Source organism: Rhineura floridana, chromosome 5 (assembly GCF_030035675.1).
Source record: "Rhineura floridana isolate rRhiFlo1 chromosome 5, rRhiFlo1.hap2, whole genome shotgun sequence".
NCBI lineage: Eukaryota > Metazoa > Chordata > Lepidosauria > Squamata > Rhineuridae > Rhineura > Rhineura floridana.
Window position 1 is genome coordinate 143,294,779 of NC_084484.1, and position 23,312 is coordinate 143,318,090.

The following is a 23,312-nucleotide window of genomic DNA, read 5'->3' on the forward strand; positions in this document are numbered from 1 at the left end:
AGCTGCATCATGAACTTGGATTTCTGAATTGTTAGAAAGCAGTGCATAAATGGAAACCATAAATAAATGTCAAAATCCACTGAACCGCAGCTGGCTCCCTAATAATATTGAAACCCAGAACTCTGAGCCCAGCATCTTTTGTTCATACCTACACAAGTAAGCTTCACATAACTGAGTAACATTTGAATGGTATTCTGGGGTGCTGCCAGCACTCCTCCAGAATTTTATACAAATAGCGATGTAAAATTTAAAAAAATCCAAAACATCCCATTATAAATAATGGGATTTTTAAAAGCAAGAAAATGTAACCTCCTCCAAAGATTACAGCTAACTTCATTTATACGGGGGGGGGATGATTATGGGAAGAGTATTTTACTAATTAATTCTAATTGCTTCCAATTTTGTGGAGCAAAAACCTATCCCCAAAGCAGTTTTCATTTGGCAATTTACACATAAGTAAATCTACAGAGTAACCTTTCTAGGACATTATCACAAATTGTCAACTATACAATGTCTCCAAATTTCTGCCAGTTACCACTTTCCATTTTCCTTCTGGAAAAAATTTTATAAGAGTTTTACTTTAAAAATATAGTTTGGGTTGTATGTAATGGAAAATCAAAATCATAGGTTATTAAAGGAACAGAATTTGTGTTGTTTACTGAAGATGCAGAGGGAGGCACAAATGTTTACTGCACAGAAAAAATCTACCTAATCTGGTAGAAAACACTGGGTATTATTGCCAAGCATACTGCTGATACCACAGACACAAATGTTATCTGAGGACAAAATATCCTCCCACCATACACTGGAAACCACACTGGGGTAGAAATGCATCCCCTAAACTGTTAGTGTAGTAGTTCTCTTGACATTGGATGAATTAAACAGTCATGAAGGATATCAAACCTCAAAATAACATGGAGCTGCATGTAACCTTCTACACATGGAATTTGCAGGTAGTTTAGTGGTGCTCACATACAGTACTGGATGTTTAGCCGTGGGACAGCTTATACAGAGATCTCTGAAGCAAACTCTTAATACAGGAAGAAGGCAGTCAAAGGGTGCATTTAAAGCGGGGAAAACGTTATTTCCCCTGCTACCTTCATACTGGACAGAAGACTGTGTCTACCCAGAGTGTGCTACTGATCTGTTTTCACAAAAGGACAGTATATTCACCTAGATACATCTAAATGTAATTTATTGAAAGCGAAAAGGGGGATGGGATGAGAATAGCATTCTATCATTTACTTTGTGCCTCCAAGCAAACTTGAAGCCAAAGTAGTTGTTTTTGTTCAGGTGAGATGTATTCCCTAATACTTGTACTAGGTAGCAGCCTTGATACTGTATTTTGTACAACCTGCAGTTTCCAAAAAGCCTTCAAGTCTGATAAAAGTGATAAAAGCTTCAGAGGATACCTGAACATTCATTCGTATAACTGGATCTAATATCACCCTGAAAATGAAGACACGACTCTCTCTCTCTCTCTCTCTCTCTCTCTCTCTCTCTCTCTCTCTCTCTCTCTCTCTCAAGGATTTTATTTATAATAATAATTATTTATAATAATTCATGATACATATTTATTTTCCCCTATATATATATATATATATATATGGTTCTACATTTTCTTGCACTTTATTATACCAAAACATGATCAAGATACTCCATTTTTCTTCCAATGAAGAGATTATTTAATTGCCTGCCTTCTCTGATCCTCAACATCTTAGTTTCACCATGAAGACCACATCCCAGACCACTGGATCCCTTTACAATCCAATCTTCTAATGTTGGCGTACTTGTACTTGGGATAGTTAGCACAGATCATCATGTGGGTACTGAAGACATGATTCTTTGGAGAAATGCAACCCCACAAACAACAATATGATTTTGAAATACGGAATATAATTTCAACTCCATAACCCACCTTGGCCTCCCTTCACATCCCATCCCAAAGATTATTTCTCTTGAGAATTAGCTAAACCAATGAGTAGCTTGGCATTTGGAGTACTATGAGTTACATTCAGAGCTAGCCCTACTCAGGGTAGACCCATTGTAGTTAGTAGACATGACTCCCTTAGGTTCATTTCATTGAGTCTAGGACAGTGGTTCCCAACCTGGGTTCCCCAGGGGGCCCACAAAGTAATTGGGGGGGGGCACGAACAGTAAAGAAATGAATTATTTATTTGTTTATTTTAAAAGGTCTTCACTCCCTGGATGCTGTCTGCTCCCCACTGCCACTGCAGATGACACCGCCCCCTTGCCTGAAACAAGAGGGGAGGACTTTTGCTGAAGTGGCAGAGTGTCTTTCAGGTAGGGCAAGGGCAGGTGTCTGCCTATAAAACATTTGGCTCATGCTGAAGGAGGCTGAGGGTGGAGCTACCAGGAAAAATAAGGGATTACTATTGCTGACTCCCGTCTCCTCACACTGCCACTGCTGGCGATGCCCTTGCTTTTTGTGAAGAAAAAAGAAGCAAGGCTGCAAGGAAAGTCTGCTTTCCCCCTTCCTTCCTGGCAGCCAGCCAGCCTGCCTATCTTTCTTGGCCCCTGCTTCACTGCCACCCCCTTTTAAAAATTATTCTTATTTGCAAGGCCATCCAGATCTCACTTTCAGCCCAGACAGCCAAGAAGCATTGAGGAAGCACAGGACTTGCTCACCTCCATTTCTGAGGCTAACTGTGTGTGCCAGTGTCCCTCCTTTCCTCCATCTACATGCCACTCCCGCCAATCTCTCTCTCCCAAGACACTGCGGCAGTTGAGGGCTTCCTCCCTTCCACGTGCCTGAATGCATGCACACCTGCAGATGCTTGCAGGATTGGCAGGTGTGTTTGTGTGTGCATGGACTGATCTGTCTTCTGCTCCGCTTTCATTTTCCAAGTGCACACTAAACAAGCCATCATTTCCAATGATCATCCTAAGGCCTAAAAGCACTAAACCCCCCCTCCTCAATCTGTGTACCTTGTTGTCTGCACTGCACAATCTAGCATCCCCATCACCAACACATTGCTGCTTCTTGATTATAGATAAAAAAGAAAGAAAGAAAGAAAGAAAGAAAGAAAGAAAGAAAGAAAGAAAGAAAGAAAGAAAGAAAGAAAGAAAGAAAAGTTCAGCAGGTTGGTTGAGGTTGGGATCCTAGTATTCTGTAGTGTAGTGGCAAATTCAGAAGTGCAGGGTCCTTCATGTTGATCACAGCCATGCCCCTCCCACCTTTTTGCTGTGGGGTTGGGAATAAGATCCTTGTTAATGCCTAGGAACCAATAAGCATGAAAGAGGAGAATGTTGGCACTGAGAAGAGTCTTCTCGGTAGCTGGCTTGCCTTCTTTCACTCAGATTGGCTCCAATCAGCAGGAAAGAAGCATGTTAGAAGGCTTTTCTTGGTGGCTAACATACTCCCTTTCATGCTGATTGACTCTGGATGCTGGAGACATAGGACCCTGCTGGGACCCTGCTCCCAAAAAAGTAAAGGGTCTAAGAACCCCCAAGACCCCACACGACTACACCCCTGCTGGTATTGCAACAGAAATGTATTTATTTATTTAATTATTATTGCATTTATATCCCACTTTTCTTTCAAGTTGCTCAAGGTGGTGCACATGGTTCCCCCCTTTCCATTTTATCCTTACACCAATCCTGTGAGATAGATCAGGCTGAGAGGCTGTATCTGGTCCAAAGTTACCCAGTGGGCTTCATGGCTGGGTGGGGATTTGAACCTGGTTCTTAGCCCAACACTGTAACCCACTGGTGTTGGGAGATAGGACTGTCCATCTTCAGACTGTTTGGGGGTGGGATCCCAGTTTGATTGGACCTTTGCATAAGAAAAGAAAGCAACACCTCCCTGTCTGCTGGGAGCTTTTAATGGAAAGAGATATTTGGAGATATGATTTTGCCACACACCATTTTTTCAATTAACAGAGACTAAAATTACAATTAGAATGGGGGGGGGGTGTCAGTAAATTTTTTGAACTTACCAAGGGGTCCTGTACTCATAAAGGTTGGGAATCACTGGTCTAGGACTTACTTGAATACAACCCTATGATACTCAGTGAGCACATTTACAGTGCCTTGCAAAGTAATCAGACCTCTGACCAATGCTCTCATATTACTCAATGACAAATGGTACATTGTCATTTCGTTCTGTGTGATATTTTATTTTGCAACACTGAAATTCAAAATCAATTATTGTAAGGTGACACTGGTTTTATGTTGGGAAATGTTTGTAACAAACATAAAGAATTGAAACATGTTGCTGCATAAGTATACAACCCCCACAGATTAATATTTTGTAGAGCCACTTTTGCTGCATTAACAGCTTTAAGTCTTTTGGGGTAGGTATGTATCAGCTTTGAACATAGTGTCAGAGGGATGTTTCTTGGCAGATTCACTCCAGGTCATTCAGGTTGGTTGGACACCGCTTGTGGACCACAATTTTCAGAGAGCGCCACGGATTCTCAATGGGATTGAGATCAGGACTTTGACTGGGCCACTGTAGGATGTTCATCTTTTTGTTCTTGACCCACTCCAGTGTTGCCTTGGCCTTGTGGTTGGGATCATTGTCCTGCTGAAAAGTGAATTTCCTTCCATGCTTCAGTTTTTTAGTGGTTCTCTTGCAGTATTTTCCTGTGTTTGTTCCATTCATTCTTCCTTCAATTTTAACAAGATGCCCAGTCCTTGCTGATGAGAAGCATCTGTACAGCATGATGCTGCCACCACCATACTTCAATATAGAGATGGTATGTCTTGAGGCATGGGTAGTGTTAGGTTTGCGCCACACATAGTGCTTTGAGTTTTGGCCAAAAAGCTCTATCTTGGTCTCATCTGACCACAAAACCTTTTCCCACATCACAGCTGAGGCACTCTCATGCTTTCTGTCAAACTCCAGACCTGCTTTCAGATGGTACTTTTTGAGTAATGGCTTCTTTCTTGCTACCCTCCCATATAGGCCAGTGTTATGCAGAGCTCTTGATATGGTTGACTGGTGCAACACTACTCCACTCCCAGCCACTGAACTCTGTAGCTCCTTCAAAGGGATTGTTGGCCTCTGTGGCTTCTCTCACAAGTCTCCTCGTTCAAGCACTGACTTTTGAGGGATGGCCTTCTCTTGGCAGTGCCTGGGTGGTGTGATGCAGCTTCCACATCCTGATTATTGATCCAACTGTGCTCAGTGGGATATCCAAACACTTGGATATTATTTTGTACTCTTTTCCTAATCTAGGCATTTGTATTACATTATCTCTCACATCTGTAGAATGCTCTTTGGTATTCATTTTCCTTCAGATCCACAGCCTGACCAAATGATCCTTCAACAGTGGGGTTTTTATCCTCACAAAGTCACAGCAACTTTAATGGTTCACAGGTGGAGGCCAATGGTAAGGTAATTGTGTCCTCGATAGGGCAATTTCTTTCATCTGTGTAAACTGGGAGCTTCAACAGTACAGGGTTGAATACATATTCAAGCAACGTTTCAGTTGTTTATGTTTCTTACAAACATTTCCCAACATAAAACCAATGTCACCAATAACTGATTTTGAGTTTCAGTGTTTCAAAATAAAATATCATACAGAACAAAATTACAATGTACCATTTGTAATTCAGTAATATGAGAGCATTGGTCAGGGGTCTGATTACATTTGCAAGACACTGTATAAAAAATAGAGACCTTTGTAAATGAGCTTAGGACAGACAAAATCCTTCTATAATTAATTTATGAAATTTACTGCTACAAGATATGGGGGTGGCCACTACCTTAGATGGCTTTAAAAGGGGATTAGACAAATTCACATAGGACTGGCCTACCAATGGCTATGAGATACAATCAGTATATGGAATGTGTAGATTCAGAGGCAGTATGTCAGTGAATACCAGCTGCTGGGAGCAACTGTAGGTGAGGACTATTTCCTTCATGCCATGCTTGTAGGCTTTCTACAGGCACCTGATTGGCCACTGTGGGAAACAGGATCTTGGATTAGATGGACCACAGATCGAATCCAGCATTCCTTTTAGGGTGTACATTATTTAAGAGCCTCCCTGAACACTTTAAAGCTTGTGAATCTCATTTAGAAGTTAACATGCTAATGATACAAACAGTGCTAGGGTTGAAAGCCAGATTTCACCACAAACACTTTTACATGCCATACACTGGTGGCCAGCATTGCTATCAGATACAGGCTTTAGAAGTACATAAGCTAACATATACATAAAGCAGATTCCATGTAGCCATCCTATACATACTAAAATAAAGTTTTAAAGAAGAAGAAAAATGGAAGGGGGGGCAGCTCTTTGACCACCTCCTAATTTCTCTCTCCTCCAAAAGTCAAATTACTTTCTTCCATTCACCCCACCACGAAGTTGCTGAATTTCTTCCATTATTGGGAAAAAAGGTCAAATAAAGGTGGGGCAGATCTTTGCACATACCCCATCAACATCATTGAAAATGAAATGGACTGCCTTCAAGTCAATTCCGACTTATGGGAGACCCTATGAATAGGTTTTTCATGGTAAGCGATATTCAAAGATGCTTTTACCATTGCCTTCTTCTGAGGCAGTGACTGGCCCAAGGTCACCCAGTGAGCTTCATGGCTGTGTGGGGATTCGAACTCTGGACTCTCGGGTCACAGTTCAACACCTTAACCACTACACCACACTTGCATATATATACATTGAAACCCTTGCAATCAGTGTTTGAAAGTATTATCAGGGTTACCAAGCCATTTTGGAAAACACAGGTTGTTAAAAAAAAATGTCCATAACTCTGATTGTTTCAAGAGGAATTAATGAAAAGGGTGACTGCAATGATTGATCCAAGTTATCAAGGCAAGGCAGGGCTCTCTAGAGAATGGTGGGCTCCTCTCTGACAACCAACCACTCCACCCTTTAGTCACACAGATTTTCCATGTTTCAATTTATTTTTAAAATTTAAAAAGCCAAGTGTTTATAAAACATCCAGGACAATTTACAGGTAACAATCCAAGCAACCAATAAAATAATACAATAAGATAAAAGCAGCAAAAATGGGGGAGGGGGTGGGTCACTGAATGAAAAACCTTAGAGAATAAAAATATATTTTTCTCACTGAGACTGAGATGGGGGGTACAGTATGGACTGCTGGGGGATACAGTTCAGCATTTGTACTATGGCTCACAGGGCTCCATTTAGTCCCCCAAATTTACATGAAGCTGTTGGGTGAGGTCATCCAGAGATCTGTAGTAAGGTGCAATCAACTAAGCCATAAAGCAAATGATACCCACATAGCTAGTGGTAAAAGTGAATTCTTCAAGCTATTGAATGGATTTTGGAAAGTTTGAGCCATTTTATTTCTTATTTCAAGGTAGAATACCTGAAGCATAGCCTGCTGGTGTTGATCTGTGCCAATGAGAAGGGGAGAAAAGGAGTTGCTGCTTTACTTCCTGTTTCTGCCTTCCAGGTAGAAATAAGCATATAGTTCTCCTCTCCTCCCTTTGATTTTTCCTTCATAAAGGGCTTACTGTGTATGAGCAAAAAACCATATTCATATCTATATGAAGAAGAGTATATAACTATATGAATGTGTAATGAGTGCCCATATGCATGCAGACCAATGGCCATTGTTGATCAATGGCCAACAGCAACATGTCCTACACAGGTTTCTCACTTTTAAATATAATTGCAAAAGCTGCCTTATTTATTACCCATACTTCTATAATAGAGTATATCCCTCTCTTGGTATCATCAAGACCAATATAGCTAGAAAACAGAAACAATATTTTGTTAATTAAAACACTAAGGCTAGTGGTTGTTTGAACATTATTTTCTTCATCCTGGTCAAATGGGTCCTCGGACTTCATAGCCTTAGAGCTTCAGTCAAGAATGCTGCTGATTATATTACAAAATTACAGTGCAGACCGGCAGATCAGACAAAGTAGATTTCACTCAGTAATTAAACTGCAGTATCTTTCGGCTGAAGTCTAGGGCAGGATTAATCAAAAGGTAGCTTATTATCATTGCTATGAGTGCTGGGATTTGAAAATCCAAAATCTGCAGATTTCTCATTTGATAGCTAGTCTTGAACAAACAGGTGATGGGTGGTTTGTGCACATCTGTCTAACTTGCAAAAATAGCATCAGATCAACATGCATTTCCAAAGTTGTTCCCATTGTTTATTTTTAAATAAAAGATGCAACGTTTTTCACACTGGTTATTAGTTTTTTTAAAAAATTGGCCTTTTGAAGTCCTTCTAATGCAAAACTCCACTCCCATATCCCACAACACGGTATGCATATACAGAGTAAAAAATTTTCTGTCATTAAAATCAATAAAGCATATGGTTGTTGTATATAGGTGACTTTCTCATGTATACATACTAAGTCATTTAAGGCCCAATTCAGTGGATCCATCATTAGGTTACCTCTAGATTTCGAGAATTTCAGCTGGGGCTAAAAGGAATTAGGGTCCAAGAACATCTGGTGAGCCACAGGTTCCCCATCGCTATGTTACAGCAAGTTCCAAGAAGGGGATGAGCAAGTGACTATTATTTTCTTTTCAGTGCTTTATGGATGTAAATGGTACTCTTCCAGTCATGAATTGTCTTTCTCCATAACGTATATTTCTTCGGACTGGATAAAGACAGAATATAATTGTCCAGAAACCAGATCAATATATGTACAGATGCTTTATCTGCTGTTTTCACATACAGTAATTTTGAGCTGTGGTAGCCAGAATAGTATTATAAGCTTAACTGGCAGCAGGGGCGGTCCAAATGACCAAGTTTCTGAGCTACTCAAATAGCCTTTAGAATGTTGCCTAAGTGTCAACAGGGCAATTGGCATCTGTACCTTCCTCTTTACTCAACTGCACAAGCATCCAATGGGCAATCCAATCTTATTATTTATTTAATTTGTTAGTCACTTTTTTCCAGAAAAGTGAACCCAAAGTGACTTGCAATCAATCTAATGCAGCCCTGTAGACAACCTTCCTTGTTAGATGGGGCAGCCACATTTCTAGGTGGGATATTTGGGATAGAGCAGTCAATCCCCCACCACCACTGGTGGACAGGATGTGAGGGCCAGGCTAGGGGAAGGGAAAGGCAGTGACCTTCCTCATCACTCATCATCTAGAGTGTGTGTTAACTTATATGAATGAAGTTTAATCTGTTAAATTGTCTCACCCTTTTTTTAGAGATCCCCAAGAATACCAGACTCAGAAGTGTGACTTTACTTAGAGCTATAGTCCCTTTTCACCTGTTGTCTGTCCCTGTGTTTTGATTCTTCATGAACTGAACTACTTTGGTAACTACAGTGAGCTCCTGAGCTTCGCTTTGAGGCTGCATTAGGTATCTCAGTTTTAGATTTCACCGGAAAAACAAACTTATCCATACTACAAGTTTAGGGAAGGACAGAGACAAAATAAATTATATACGGTATGTTTGTTAACTCCTCCTTGAGAGTCCCTTCTTCTAGTCTTTTTTCTGGACTTTAGATTTTCCTTCCTGTCAGCCAATCCAATAATGCTGGGAAAAACAGAAGGGAATAGAAAAAGAGGAAGGACAAACAACAACAACATATAAAGAACAAACTAAGCAGCTGGAAACTAATTGTGGAAAGCAATTGGATTTTTTTTACTGGTTGCTGGGTTGATTTTTCTGTCCAGAAACCCTAAAAAGGCCTCATGCTGTGCAGCACATATTGGGAAAATCAGAAATTAAGCCTAAGTGTCCAGCCAGCCAGCTAGCTAACTGTAGTGTACATAGCAGTATTTCTAGCAATTGGGAGCTACAACGCAAGGTCTGAGCGAGTTATATCAATGACATTAAACGGGAAACCTATCAACATAACCATCATCCAAGTCTATGCTCCAACGGCAAATGCAAAAGAAGAGGAATTGGAGAGATTTTACGCAGAAGTACAGGAAGAAATTGATCACACGCCAAAAGAAGTTGTGCTGATAATCATGGGGGATTGGAATGCAAAAGTAGAGAACAGAGAAGAATTAGGAATTGTGGGTAAATGGGGCCTAGGAGACAGAAATGAAGCAGGAGAAAGACTTACTGAATTCTGTGAAGCCAATAATTTGTTTCTTGCCAACACATTTTTTGAACAACCGAAAAGATGACTGTACATGTGGACAAATGGTCAATATAGGAATCAAATTGATTATATAATTGGTAGCAGAAGATGGAGAAGTTCCATACTTTCTGCAAAAACAAGACCATGAGCAGACTGCGGTACACATCATGAACTGGTCATATCGAAAATCAGAGTAAAGCTAAAGAAGAAGAACAAAGCAGTCATAATACAATTTAAATAACATCCCAGAAGCATATAATGATCAAATAAGGAACAGGTTTGAGGCTTTCAACTTAGTTGAAAGAGAACCAGAAGAACTATGGAATGAAGTCAGAGACGTTATCAGGGAAGAATGCAAAAAGACAATACCTCTAGTTAAAAAGAGAGAAAGACCTCAATGGATGACCGAAGAAACTCTTAACATGGTTAAAGAGAGAAGAAAGCAAAAGGAGATAGAAACACGGTCAGAACCCTAAAAGCAACAATACAGCGACTAGTACGTAGGGATAAAGAGAACTATACAATAGTTACTGTATAGAAATAGAAGAGGACAACAAAAAGGGTAGAACAAGAGCCCTGTTCCAAACAATTAGAGAAATGAAAGGGAAATTTAAACCAACAGTAGGGATGTTGAATAATCAACAGGGGAACACACTGAATGACCGAGATGAAATAAAAGGAAGATGGAAGCAATGCACTGAAGAACTCTATAAAAGAGATGCCAGGATGACAGATTCATTCACGGAGGAACCGTATCCTGTATCTTTAGGAGAAGAGAAAGTCAGCCAAGTGCCGGTGTTCTTGCAACATTGTAATGCGAAAAACCACAAGGTAGAATTGTCCCTTCCCCCTACCCAACTGTGAAAGATACAGAAGACGTCTTGGTTGGCAGGCCCAGCCTGGTCAGTTTTACCTATCCTAATCATAATTGCATAGGAGCATATCCGATTCAACTCAATAATCATACAAACGATCAGACCTGCCTTTTCCATCCTTCCCCTTTCCTCTCCCTTTCTCCTCCCCTCTTCCCTCTTCCACCTTCCCTGCCCACTCCAGCCCTCTGTCCCTCCTCCCCAGTCAGTTTTACCTATCCTAAGCATGATTGCATGGGAGTAAATCCCACTGAACTCAATAAACATGCAAACGACCACATCTGTCCTTCTTCTCCCCTCATCCCAGTCCTCCCCTCTGCCTTTCCACCCCTCCCTCCTCCCCCTCCTCCCTTCCCTATCCCCTGTGGTCAGTTTCACCTATCCTAAGCATGATTGCCTGGTGTGTGTGTGTAAATCCCACTTAACTCAATAAGCATGCAAATGATCAATCCATTCTCAGCAAACTTGCACAGGATCCCATTTCTTACCTCCCGGATTAAAAAGCAGGGAAATTTACAAATAGGCAAAAAACCTTGCGGTTTAAGAATGATCCTATAGGCCACAGATATTTCTACCAAACTTTAAAAAGCAGGGAAATTGGGCAGCTATAGTGAATGCACCAGGGGAGCAGGAGACCTAACCTCCTCTCTGAGATATTGTACTGCCCTACAAAGTTGTCAAAATGCAAACACAATTTGGGTTGGTCTTTCACAGTCCAATCCACTTCCTGTGTAGCTTGTGTTTGCATTCTGACAACTTTGTAGGGCAGTACAATATCTCAGAGAGGAGGTCAGGTCTCCTGCTCCCCTGGTGCATTCACTATAGCTGCCCAATTTCCCTGCTTTTTAAAGTTTGGTAGAAATACCTGTGGGCTATAGGTACATTCTTAAACCGCAAGGTTTTTTGCCTATTCGTGAATACATATATATATATATATATATATATATATATATATATATATATATATATATATATCTGCACACTGTTTCTCAATGTGTAGTTTTTAGCAGAGCTTGGAAGTAACTAGTTACAAGTAACGAATTCCTTGTAACTCATTACTTTTTTGAGTAACGAGTGGGTAATTCCTTTACATTTTGATTGTAATAGAACTAGGAGTAATTTTACTACTTTTGTGGAGTAATTGTAACGTTTCCAGAATTACTTTTGGGCATTACTTGGGGAGGAGCAGGGGAAGTCTTCTGCTCCTCTGATTTGTGGATGAAAATCATGTGCCTCAAACTGGACTTCTGCACAGTGTTGCTCTTTCCTCATGCTCTGTGGATGGGTAGGAGGTGACGAGGGAGGAGGCAGAGAGTGAGGCGGGGTAGAGTGGAGAAAACAATTATTTTAAAAAACGGATAATGGTGGTGAAGAATGGAGTGGAGGGGGAAAGGATCCGGAGGTCAAGAACATGGATATAGGAGAAGGAGGCAGCAGCAGAATGGAGATAAAAAACTGTGGAGGTGAAAGATGAGAACGTGTGTGTGTGTGGAAATACTGTGTTTGCACTTGGCACACAAAGTGGCCTCCATCACCCTCTCTGGCTACTGTGCTGCATTTGCAGTATTTTAACTTTTTTCCATCTCAGGGGAAAATGTGTGCTTGGGTGAGTGTCCTTTAGTTGGTGGCAGGGCAGGGTCTGGGAGGTGGTTAAGTGAGAGACATTATGCTGGCTGGCTGAGGGGGGGTTGCATTTGGTTTGACGTGCAAAGATCTGAGTAGTGGCTTCAGCCTCCCTCCCCACCACCCTTACCAGCAGAGAGACCACCATTGCTATCTTATGGATAAAAAGAATTATTCTACTACCTCTGTATGTGTTTATTTTTAATGTTGTTTTAGGCTACTTAGATGTGCAGCAGCCAAGGCCAGCACCTTGTAGGCGCTTTTTAAAAGTAACTGAAATGTAATTGTAGTGATTACTTTGGAGGAAAAATAAAGTAATCAGTTACTTTCAGAGCAATCGTAATTGTAACGGTAATTACTACTTTTTGGGGGCCATGTAACTGTAACTGTAATTTATTACTTTTTAAAAGTAATCTTCCAAGCTCTGGTTTTTAGTAACAGTTGATGTGGAAAATTCTGAAGAATCAGAGATGAAAATGAAAAGATGAACCTTAAGAGATCTGAATAAAGACATGGATAGGCATGCCATACTGAGATTGTCCTTAGATTGCCTCTTCAGATCAGTGTTTTCACAACATTCTGGAGCTAGTTTAGAGAGGTTCTGATAGTACAGTGATAAACAGAGATCCGTTCAGGGGCTCTACTGATGGTTCATTCTAACTATGGACTGCTCCATTACCACCATTACTCCATACACACTTCACATGGCTAGTACACACATACAAAATGCAAGGCATGTTTAGAAATAAGCAGCATAAAATATTGTTCATATAAAAGATTATATATGATGATGTGTAACTAGCAGCTTCATTTAAATTTAATTCAATTTAAAAGTGTAGGGTTGTATCTAACTAAGTTCTATTCACAGTAACTTAATGGGTCTAAGTTGGTCATCTCCGTTGATTTCAATGGGTCCACAAAATTTTAAGTTTATTGTTTTATTGCTTTATATATTTGATTTTAATCCCATCCTTCCTTTCAAAGGAGCCCAGTTTGGCAAATAACAAACCTACAAAAACAATACTTTAAAAATAATTTAAAAACAAACCAAAGAGCCTCCAACTAATATTTTAAGGTTGCCAGAAACGAAATTATACTGTAGAATTCTTCTGTCCCACAAATATCATCACTAACATTTAAAAATCAACCAAATCACAGGGCTAAGCACAGACATGCTAATAAAACTAATTACAGAAATGCACATGCAAATCTACATCACTTTAAGGGATTATTAAGTATAGCTCTGTGAAGTCTCATAAAAACAATATCCCCCTGGTATTATTACTAAAGTGACAAAGTGCAGTGTTGTCTTTCCATTATTGGAAGAGAGTTTTCTCAGTGACTTGTGTCAGGGTTACAATTAGTTGCTCACCTGTTTTCCTGATGTTTGCTAATGCCCACAGTTGAGTAGAAAAGTGGAAAACTATGTTGTGTCCACATCCCATCAGTGCTGAGAGAGAGCCAAAACTTCTAAAATGTTCCCACAGCTATTTATCTGCCAGTTGCCTTAAGGGCTTCTGGCCCTTTAACACAAAAGGAAGTGAAGGGCCCGTAGCACCATCCAACATGGTGGTGGAATTGCAGTCTCCACTGCTGCCTCCTTCCTCTGGGCTTCTAAGTTCAGGACTAGAGCTGAGGGAGAGTAGCCACTCCCTCGACAGGCAGCATCCAGGTCACAAGGCTGATGAATTAAAGATTTTAAAAATAACAATGTTGGGGTTAATGTAATTTTAATCAAGCAAAATTCCAACCATATGAATCTCAAATAATAGTCTGAAACTTTAATAAATGTGCATCCTGTTTGTAGCTTGAATTTCACAAGCTATATCTTTTCGTTCTTGAAGCTTGGAAATGAAAATGAGGAAAATGTTTCATGCATTCCTATGTACTTTGAACTCCCAGCACACAAATGCCCAGCACAGAGTACAGTCCGTTCTAGTAAGTCATAATAAAGAGCTTAGCTCAGATCCTTTTCTTATATAAACTGGCATCACTCCATTGACTTCAGCTGAAGTTGTGCTGACACCAGCTAAGGATCTGTGTTTAGATTGCATAAGACAATTTAAATAAAGAACTAAAAATACAGCAATAATGCTTGCTAACATTAACTATAATATGCTCTGTCAAATGACAGGTAAAATCAGAAACTTACGTGCTGGGTCTACCATTATCTTCACTTTGCATCCACATTGTTAAGTATCTGTGTGCTAACTGCATCTTTTCACTTTCTCCATGATTATTAATTAATTATTTTAAGTCCAAAGCAATTTTACAAAATTCAAATGCCATCCTATTTGGCACAGGAATAAAATAAGGAAAGGGCAGAAAAATCTACTTATGAAGATGCAACATATATCATTAATGCCAATCATACAGAGAATCCTATGATTAAACTTTCTGTGCAAAATAAACAGAAGGCAGGAATAAAAGATCCATGACATCTTGGTTCTGCAGGTGAAGCATTAAGTGGCCAACTTGAAAAAGATCCCCAAACACCATTCAGTCACAGGCATGAAACAACTTTCTATTAGTCTATGCCTCGGTCTAATCAACAGCACAAGAGATAACTCAAAAAACTTGCTATAAATTGGACTTCCGGGAAGGGTGACTTAGCCTGTGCCTGCTTTTGAGACGGGCTCCTGCCTCAAAAGAAGCTTATTCAGATATATCAGTCAGTTTTTTCTTTTTTTTTTGACTGATTAAACTTCTCCCGGGTAGGGAGAAACGAAGAGATTAACCTCAAAGCCTATTTTTGTTGGGACGACCAGATCTCATTAATTTATGGGACGAGGTCCAGCCGACGGAGGTGGGACGGATTTTTAACAGCAAGCTCTATCTGATAAAGCGAACGTTCACCTTATCTTCTAAGAGAGAACGCACTAACAGGCAAGCACCCTTCTTTCTATATTTTTCTTTTACTTGACTTAAATTGTTGCTGTTTAAAAGAGATTTGCCAGATTGATCAGTTTTTGACATCTCACTGGGGAGCCATAACTTCTCTCTGCTACGCACTAATTAATAGCTTATCTCTGTTTTTGTTGCAAAAAGCTGTCCTGGATTTGCATTCTAAAGATATACACAGAAGAGGGATTTCTATTCCAGATTTTTATTTTGAAAAATATTATACTGTTTTGAGACTACTCTCTTTTTGGTCTATTTTATTTTGACGAATCTGTTTCTTGACGATTGCCATTAATTGTTTCGATCCTGGGAACTGCATTTTGTTTACTTAACTATTGGAGAGATAAGGCTGTCTGCTCTGTTTATACTGTGATGTCACCAAGTTTGGAGTATTAACCCAATTGTTGCTGAAATAAGAAGTGGTTTTCCTATATTTTTCTTTTAAAATGGCAATTAAGAAAGTGGCTGAAAATCTGGAAATAACTATGTTTCAGAAAATAATGGATGAGATTGAGATAATGAAAATTGAATTGAGTAAAATGAAGCAGGAGATTAAAGATATAAGGGTCCCTGTGAGAGAGGTGACCCTGGAAGGGGTCCCTGTGAGAGAGGAGACCCCGGAGATTGGAACAGGGGTCCCTGTGAGAGAGGTGACCCTGGAGACTGGAATAGGGGTCCCTGTGAGAGAGGAGATCCCGGAGATTGGAACCAACGTGGAACAGGAACAAGATTTGGAGTCTATGGACTTTAGAAATAAAATCTATTGTTTGGAACTCAATGTTATCTCTGAAGAAATGAATGAAGATTCTAGAGATAAAGTTATCAATGGCATGGATAATCTTCTGGACTGGAATGATGTGATGGAGCCCAATATAGAGAAAATCTATGGAATTAACTGCAGCCATGTGACAATGGAAAAACTTTTAAGAGATGACCCAGTGTATTTTGAAAAAAAGAACAGAGATATGATTTTACAGCAGTATTTCAGCAACCTATTCAGAATGGATGGCAAGAAAATATTTGGGATAGAGGTAATCCCCATCAGACTCTTACTATATGACTATGGCTTTGACAGCAAGATTATTATGGAATACTGATAATGGAAGATTGGATATTGAAATTACTGGACTTAACAAGACTACTGAAGATGGAAGATGGAAAATGGAACTAATAGAGATAATAGAACAATGGCTACTGAAATTATTGAACCTAACAGATTCTGATGTGATGGATTAATTGAAATGTTTATTTTGACTATGGTTATGACAATAAGATTATCATAATTAGTAATGAGATGGATTAATCGATATGCTTATCTGGAAAAAAAAATTGATAGATATATTTCTTAAAGAATTGAAACCTCTCTTTGACTTTTTGTGGAAAGAATAAAGTAATGTTTATGAGATTTGATGATTAAGTAAGATAACTACTGGAGGAAAGTGATTTTATAATATGACTTAAGGGACAGGATTGTTATGTATTATAGACTTATGACTGATTTGATCTTTGACAAATGGGAAGTCAATATTTTACTCTTTATTTTTTATTTTTTTTTATTTTTGTTTTGTTTTTTTTTCTCTTTTTTTCTTTTTGTTTAACTATTTTTGATTTTGTTTTTTGTCTTTGAATGTTTTATGATTTTGCCTTGTATGTTTTATGAAAATCTGAATAAAAATTATTGAAAAAAAAAAAAAAAAACTTGCTATAAATTGAGTTATTTTTTGTACCTACTTTAAGGTGTAAAACCCAGAATATAGTTTTGCTTCTTCCACACCAAAGCTGAAGCAGACCTGTGAGGAAAACATGAAGCATCTCTCATTTATTTTGTTTTCACTTTACTGCAACTGCGTGGAGAGGAAGGTTCTAAACTTGATCAGACCAGCAACATGTGAGAGACAGGTAAAAACCCATTTTCTGGTGGCCCATTTTCCCAGTCAAAATCACACACAAATTAGGAATTTCAGGGAAGAATTACACTCAGTTTTTCCCTACAATGACCCCCCAAACAACACAATATACAGTGAATCCTGGGAAACAAACATTGCTGCTGCCAGAGTGGTTCACAGGAAACAACAAGATGTGGGGGGCGCAGGGCCGGCTCCAGGCATGCCGGGGCCCTTCGGCATCAGCTTGCCCTGGGCCTCGGCATGTGCACGCACGCACGCACGCAGCCCCCCACCTACCTGTCTCCTGTCTTTTACCATTGCCCTTAATGAAGATGGTGGCCGCAGTTTCCCTAAGGGGATAATGCCTCTGCCGCCATCTTTGTTGATGGCATGCATGCATGCTACGTGCACGCATCTTTGCCATCAACTAAGATGGCAGCAGGGGCTTCAGTACCTTAGGGAAACCGCAGCCGCCATCTTCATTAAGGGCAATGGTAAAAGACAGGACAGGTAGGTGGGGGGTGTCAGGGGGCCACGGATCGTGGAAGGGGAGTGGAGGGGCAGCTGAGGGGGCCCCCGTAGCTCCAGAGGCCCTCGGGCCATGCCCCACCTTGCTGCCCTTTAAAACCAGCCCTGGGGGGGGAGAGACATTAACAAAGCTTGACTCAGGCTCTTATTGGCGGAAGGGGCTTCTCACTATCCCATTGGTGGGTGTGGTTTGCTGTGCAATGACACAGAATAAGGCCTTCTCTGTAGTGGTGCTCCATAAGTGGAACTCCCATCATTTTGGGCTTCTGGCTCCAGGTTTTTCCTCCTCTTAATCAAATCAGAACTTTATGTGAAATATAGGGTGTGTTATGCTCCAAATTCACCCTGCACAGAACAGTGAAAGGATGACATTTGCACCTTGCTAAATTTATCCTATGATAAAAAGCATACTGGCTTTTCTACCAATATACTGAGCTTAACACTATAAAATTGGTATCACATTTGTATCAGTAGAGCATCCCCAGAATGTAAAATTAAGTTTTAAACTCAAGACCCACTATTAGTATTTTGCTAGACACATCTAGATCTTATTATACTTGGAAAACCGTATCTGTCAGCTAAAACAAATAATTTAACTTGTTGCTTTGGGACCAAACATTAGATTGTTGCTAGTGTGACTCAAAAAATTCCAAACCTAAACTGGGGGGTGGGGTAGACAAGGATATGACATCAACACAGCTATCTTTTAGGCTTTCTTTTCCACATTCTCTCTGAAACAATTTTCAAAACACTGGATAGAATTGGTCTCTATGAAGATACTTGGCCAAACAAGAGAGAGACTGTACAACTCCCTTAAATCTTTCATAGAATCTATATTCTCTGAAAGAATTGTCCTTTTCAAGTGACATAATACTGTTTATGTTCTCATCATATCAGTTATAAAGGTTTGATAGTCATGACTTAAAAAAAATACATTGACAGCAAAAATAACATTTAAGTTTATATATATTACTAAAATTGTCAGGTCTCTTAATCTTAGAGTGAATGAGTTCCTCATCTTTTTTTCACAGAAGAAACTGATTTTTCAGTCTTCAGAACAGCAAGCAGAAATTAGCAGCAGATATGTCACAAAGATGGGTTCATAAATTATGTTACGCTGTGGTTACCCTTCTTTTGTTAAAATCTCATCTAATGGCAGAAATATTATCATCCAATCATTTTTAAAGAAATTCTGCCATTTTGTTCTGTTTATACAGCCACAAGAGTGGCTGTATACTATAGCCAGCGTGGGTTTTTTTGCATTCCGCAACGTTAAATTGAAAATAACCCCCATGCCATTCTGAGGCTTCCCATAAGCTCATTTCAAAATAAAACCTTAGCAAACTTACAGTCCTGAACTCAGAAACGCTTGCTTAACAACCCTGTCAATTTTCATGGCGATACACAAAACAGTCAGAGAGAATAAAGAGTTCAAAGTCTACAGAGAGAAAAAAACCCAGAGCCCTTTTAGACTTTTTTCTCTGAGTTCTCATAATCTGTTGAAATTCATTAAAAATCAGCCATGTTCACAGAGTACCTGTAATCCTAATACTGACCTTGCCCCATACTCTGACCTTCATCTTCTGCAGTTTAAAAGTTTTAAAAAATGTCTGGCTGATTTTTAATTAATTTAAGAAATTTTGGCTGGAAGCCAATAATAATGCAGGGCATGCTCAGTAAGAACCAACTGTCAGTGTTCTAAAAGCATCGCAGTTGCTGGGCTTGGCTAATCAGGGGGCCACACCCACACCAGACTTGATTTCACTTGAGACAGTCATGGCTTCCCTCAAAGAATCCTGGGAAGTATAGTTTGTGAAGGGTGCTGAGAGGAGACTCCTATTCCCCTGAGAGAATGGTTTAACAGTCAGCCACTCTGATCGAAGGTCTGTGAGAGGAATAGGGCGTCTCCTAGCAACTCTCAGTACCCTTCACTAACTACACTTCCTAGGATTCTTTGAGAAAACCCATGATTGGCTTTGAGCCATGGTTTTGAGAGAAGCCATGATAAATTGTTTTAAATCGTGTTTTAAGTAGTTTTAAATTTGTGTATTTGTTTTTAATGTTTTTAGTTATTGTAAACCGCTCAGAGAGCTTCGGCTATGGGGCGGCAGGGCTGTGGAGTCGGAGTCGGAAGCAATTTTGGGTGGAGTTGGTAGAAAAGTACCAACTCCCCCTCCGGCTTCAAAATAAATTTTGATTGACAAATAAAAATAGAGGAGTCGGAGTCGAAGGTTTGGTGTACCAACTCCACAGCCCTGTGGGGCGGTATATAAATACAATAAATAAATAATGATTGCCCAAAGTGTAATAGAGACCTGGTGTGGATGTGGCCAGGGACAGCTTTGTTTTAAATTTGGGTGGGAGGTAGGGTTGCCAGGCCCAGCCTCCAAGAGCTCTTCTGTATCCTTAAAAGTTGTGCAGGGGGAAGAGAGAATTCCATCTTGTGGTTTTTCCCATTACAGTGTTGCAAGAACACCTGCACTTGGCTGACATTCTCTTCTCCTGAAGATACAGGATCATTCTCAGGCCATGAACCTTGCAACCCTAGTGGGAGGCTACATGTGCCTGCTGTAGAATAAAAAGGTGGGGGAAACGCTGAAAAGCAATGATACTGTTCACAATGTTTTCCTTTTGGAAAGGAAAGGGGCTTCCCTACTGCCCCTCCCTGCCCCTCCCCCAGGTCAGTGTTCGACTACGACCTGGGAGACTGGGGTTTGAATCTCCACACAGCCATGAAGCTCACTGGGTGACCTTGGGTCAGTCACTGCCTCTCAGCCTCAGAGGAAGGCAATGGTAAAACCACATCTGAATACCATTTACCATGAAAACCCTATTCAAAGGGTCACCATAATTCCAGTCAACTTGAAGGCAGTCCATTTCCATTTTCAAACATGATTGCACAGAAATAAATCCCATTGAACTCAAAAAGTATGCAAATGACCAAACTGACCCTCACCCCTATCCTCTCCCTCTTGCCCCTTCTCCCCCTTTCTTTCCCCTCCCCCCTCCCTCCCCCTCCCCTTCCAATCCCCTCCTTCCCCTTCCCCCTCCCCATGGTCAGTTTTACCTATCTTAAGCATGATTGCACAGAAGTAAATACCACTGAACTCTATAAGCATGCAAATGATCAAACCTCCCCTCCCCCTACCTTTGCCCTCCTCCAATATGCTCCATTCCCCTTCTTCATGGTCAGTTTTACCATTCCTAATCATGATTGCATAGGAGTAAATCTGATTGAATTCAATAAGCATGCAAATGATCAGACCTTTCCCCTCCTTCCCCTTTCCTCTCCCTTCCTCCTCCCCTCCCCTCTTCCTCCTTCCTCCTCCCCTGCCCATTTCAGCCCTCCGTCCCTCCCCCCCGGTCAGTTTTACCTACAGTTTTACCTATCCTAAGCATGATTGTACAGAAGTAAATCCCACTGAACTCAATAAACATGCAAATAATCACATCTGTCCTTCTTCTCTCCTCCCCCACCTGCCTGCTCCCATCCCAGTTCTTCCCTTTGCCTTTCAATCCCTCCCTCCTCTTCCCTTCCCCATTCCCTGTGGTCAGTTTCACCTATCCTAAGCATGATTGCAGGGGAGTAAATCTCACTGAACTCAATAAGCATGCAAATGATCAATCCATTCTCAGCAAACTTGCACAGGATCCCATTTCTTACCTCCCGGATTAAATAGCAGGGAAATTCACTAATAGGCAAAAAACTTGGAAGAATTTGGTAACATGTGCCTCTGAGCATATGGTGAGTGGTGGCAACACCTGCAATCAGCCCAAATAATAGAAAGAAGACGTGCTGTGCTGATCTTGTTTTAGCAGGGACGAAGCAACAGTATTAAGACAGTTGATATAGTTCAGATGATCACTTTAAATATGTCTGACTTTGCAATTTTAGTGAAGTTTCCTATAGGAAATCATTTTATTTTGCTTTTATTTCTATGAATATGTGAAGTACAGCAACGCTTTGCAAAATGTACACTAAAAAAAACTCCAAACATAATTGTGGAATAATGGCACTGACTTCTGCAAAATAGTCTCCAGTGGACCTCAGAAGTGTCTCAATTTGCACAAGATAAAACAGTGGGAAGTGAAATATATTCTAGCAAAATTCTACGTATGCTCTATGTTTTTAATTGATCATGAACACCTTGCCTTAAATAAAGTAGTTTAAACATAGCAGGCTGAAAACATGCATCCTCTTTTTCCAACAGCTACAGTCATAGCTAAAGTAGCAATGTGCTCAGAGGCACGTTACCAAATTCTTCCAAGCTACGCAGGAAGTGGATTGGACTGTGAAAGACCAACCCAAATTGTGTTTGCATTTTGACAACTTTGTAGGTCAGTACAATATCTCAGAGAGGAGGTCAGGTCTCCTGCTCCTCTCGTGCATTCACTATAGCTGCCCAATTTCCCTGCTTTTTAAAGTTTGATAGAAATATCTGTGGACTATAGGCAGTGGTGTGCTGGTAAATATTTAACAACCGGCTCTCCGGAAAAAAAAAATCCAAGCTGGATTTAGAAAGGGAAGAGGCACCAGAGATCATATTGCAAGCATACGCTGGATAATGGAATGGACCAAGGTATTTCAGAAGATTACTTTACAGATTACAGCAAAGTCTTTGATTGTGTAGATAACAAAAAACTATGGAACGGTTTTAAAAGAAATGGGGGTACCACAGTATCTGACTGTTCTGATGCGCAACCTATACTCTGGACAAGAGGCTAGTGTAAGGACAGAATATGGAGAAACCAATTGGTTCCCCATCGGAAAGGGTGTGAGACAGCAGTATTTTATCACCCTTTCTGTTAAATCTATATGCAGAACACATCATATGGAAAGCGAGATTGGCCCAAGATGAGGAGGTATGAAAATTGAGGGAGAAATATCAGTAATTTAAGATATGTAGATGATACCATACTCTTAGCAGAAACCAGTAATGATCTGAAACGAATGTTGATGAAAGTTAAAGAGAAAAGCACAAAAGCAGGACTACAGCTGAACGTCAAGAAGACTAAAGTAATAACAGAAGATTTATGTAACTTCAAAGTTGATAATGAGGACATTGAACTTGTCAAGGATTATCAATACCTTGGCACAGTCATTAACCAAAATGGAGACAATAGTCAAGAAATCAGAAGAAGGCTAGGACTGGGGAGGGCAGTTATGAGAGAACTAGAAAAGGTCCTCAAATGCAAAGCTGTATCACTGAACACTAATGCCAGGATCATTCAGACCATGGTATTGCCAATCTCTATGTGTGGATGTGAAAGTTGGACAGTGAAAAAAGCAAGTAAGAGAAAAATCAACTCATTTGAAATGTGGTGTTCGAGGAGTGCTTTGTGCATATCATGGACTGCAAAAAAGACAAATTATTGGGTGTTAGAACAAATTAAACCAGAACTCTCACTAGAAGCTAAAATGATGAAACTGAGGTTACCATACTTTGGACACATAACGAGAAGACATGATTCAC

General features: G+C 40.2%; 1 protein-coding gene across 19 annotated transcripts in view; it reads right to left on the reverse strand.

The window, feature by feature from the left end:
- The window catches only part of ZBTB20 (zinc finger and BTB domain containing 20), a 798,165-nt gene that overhangs the window by 479,752 nt on the left and 295,101 nt on the right, over positions 1–23,312 (reverse strand). For 13 of the 19 annotated variants that reach the window (XM_061628379.1, XM_061628375.1, XM_061628370.1 and 10 more), the window contains 2 exons: positions 17,156–17,214; positions 13,896–14,204 (listed from right to left, as the gene is read on the reverse strand). The exons of 5 other annotated variants lie outside the window; for them this stretch is intronic. The gene's annotated coding sequence lies outside the window, so the exon portion shown is untranslated. The remainder of the gene's footprint in view (positions 1–13,895; positions 14,205–17,155; positions 17,215–23,312) is intronic. One more of the 19 variants, XM_061628363.1, reaches the window with a different exon arrangement.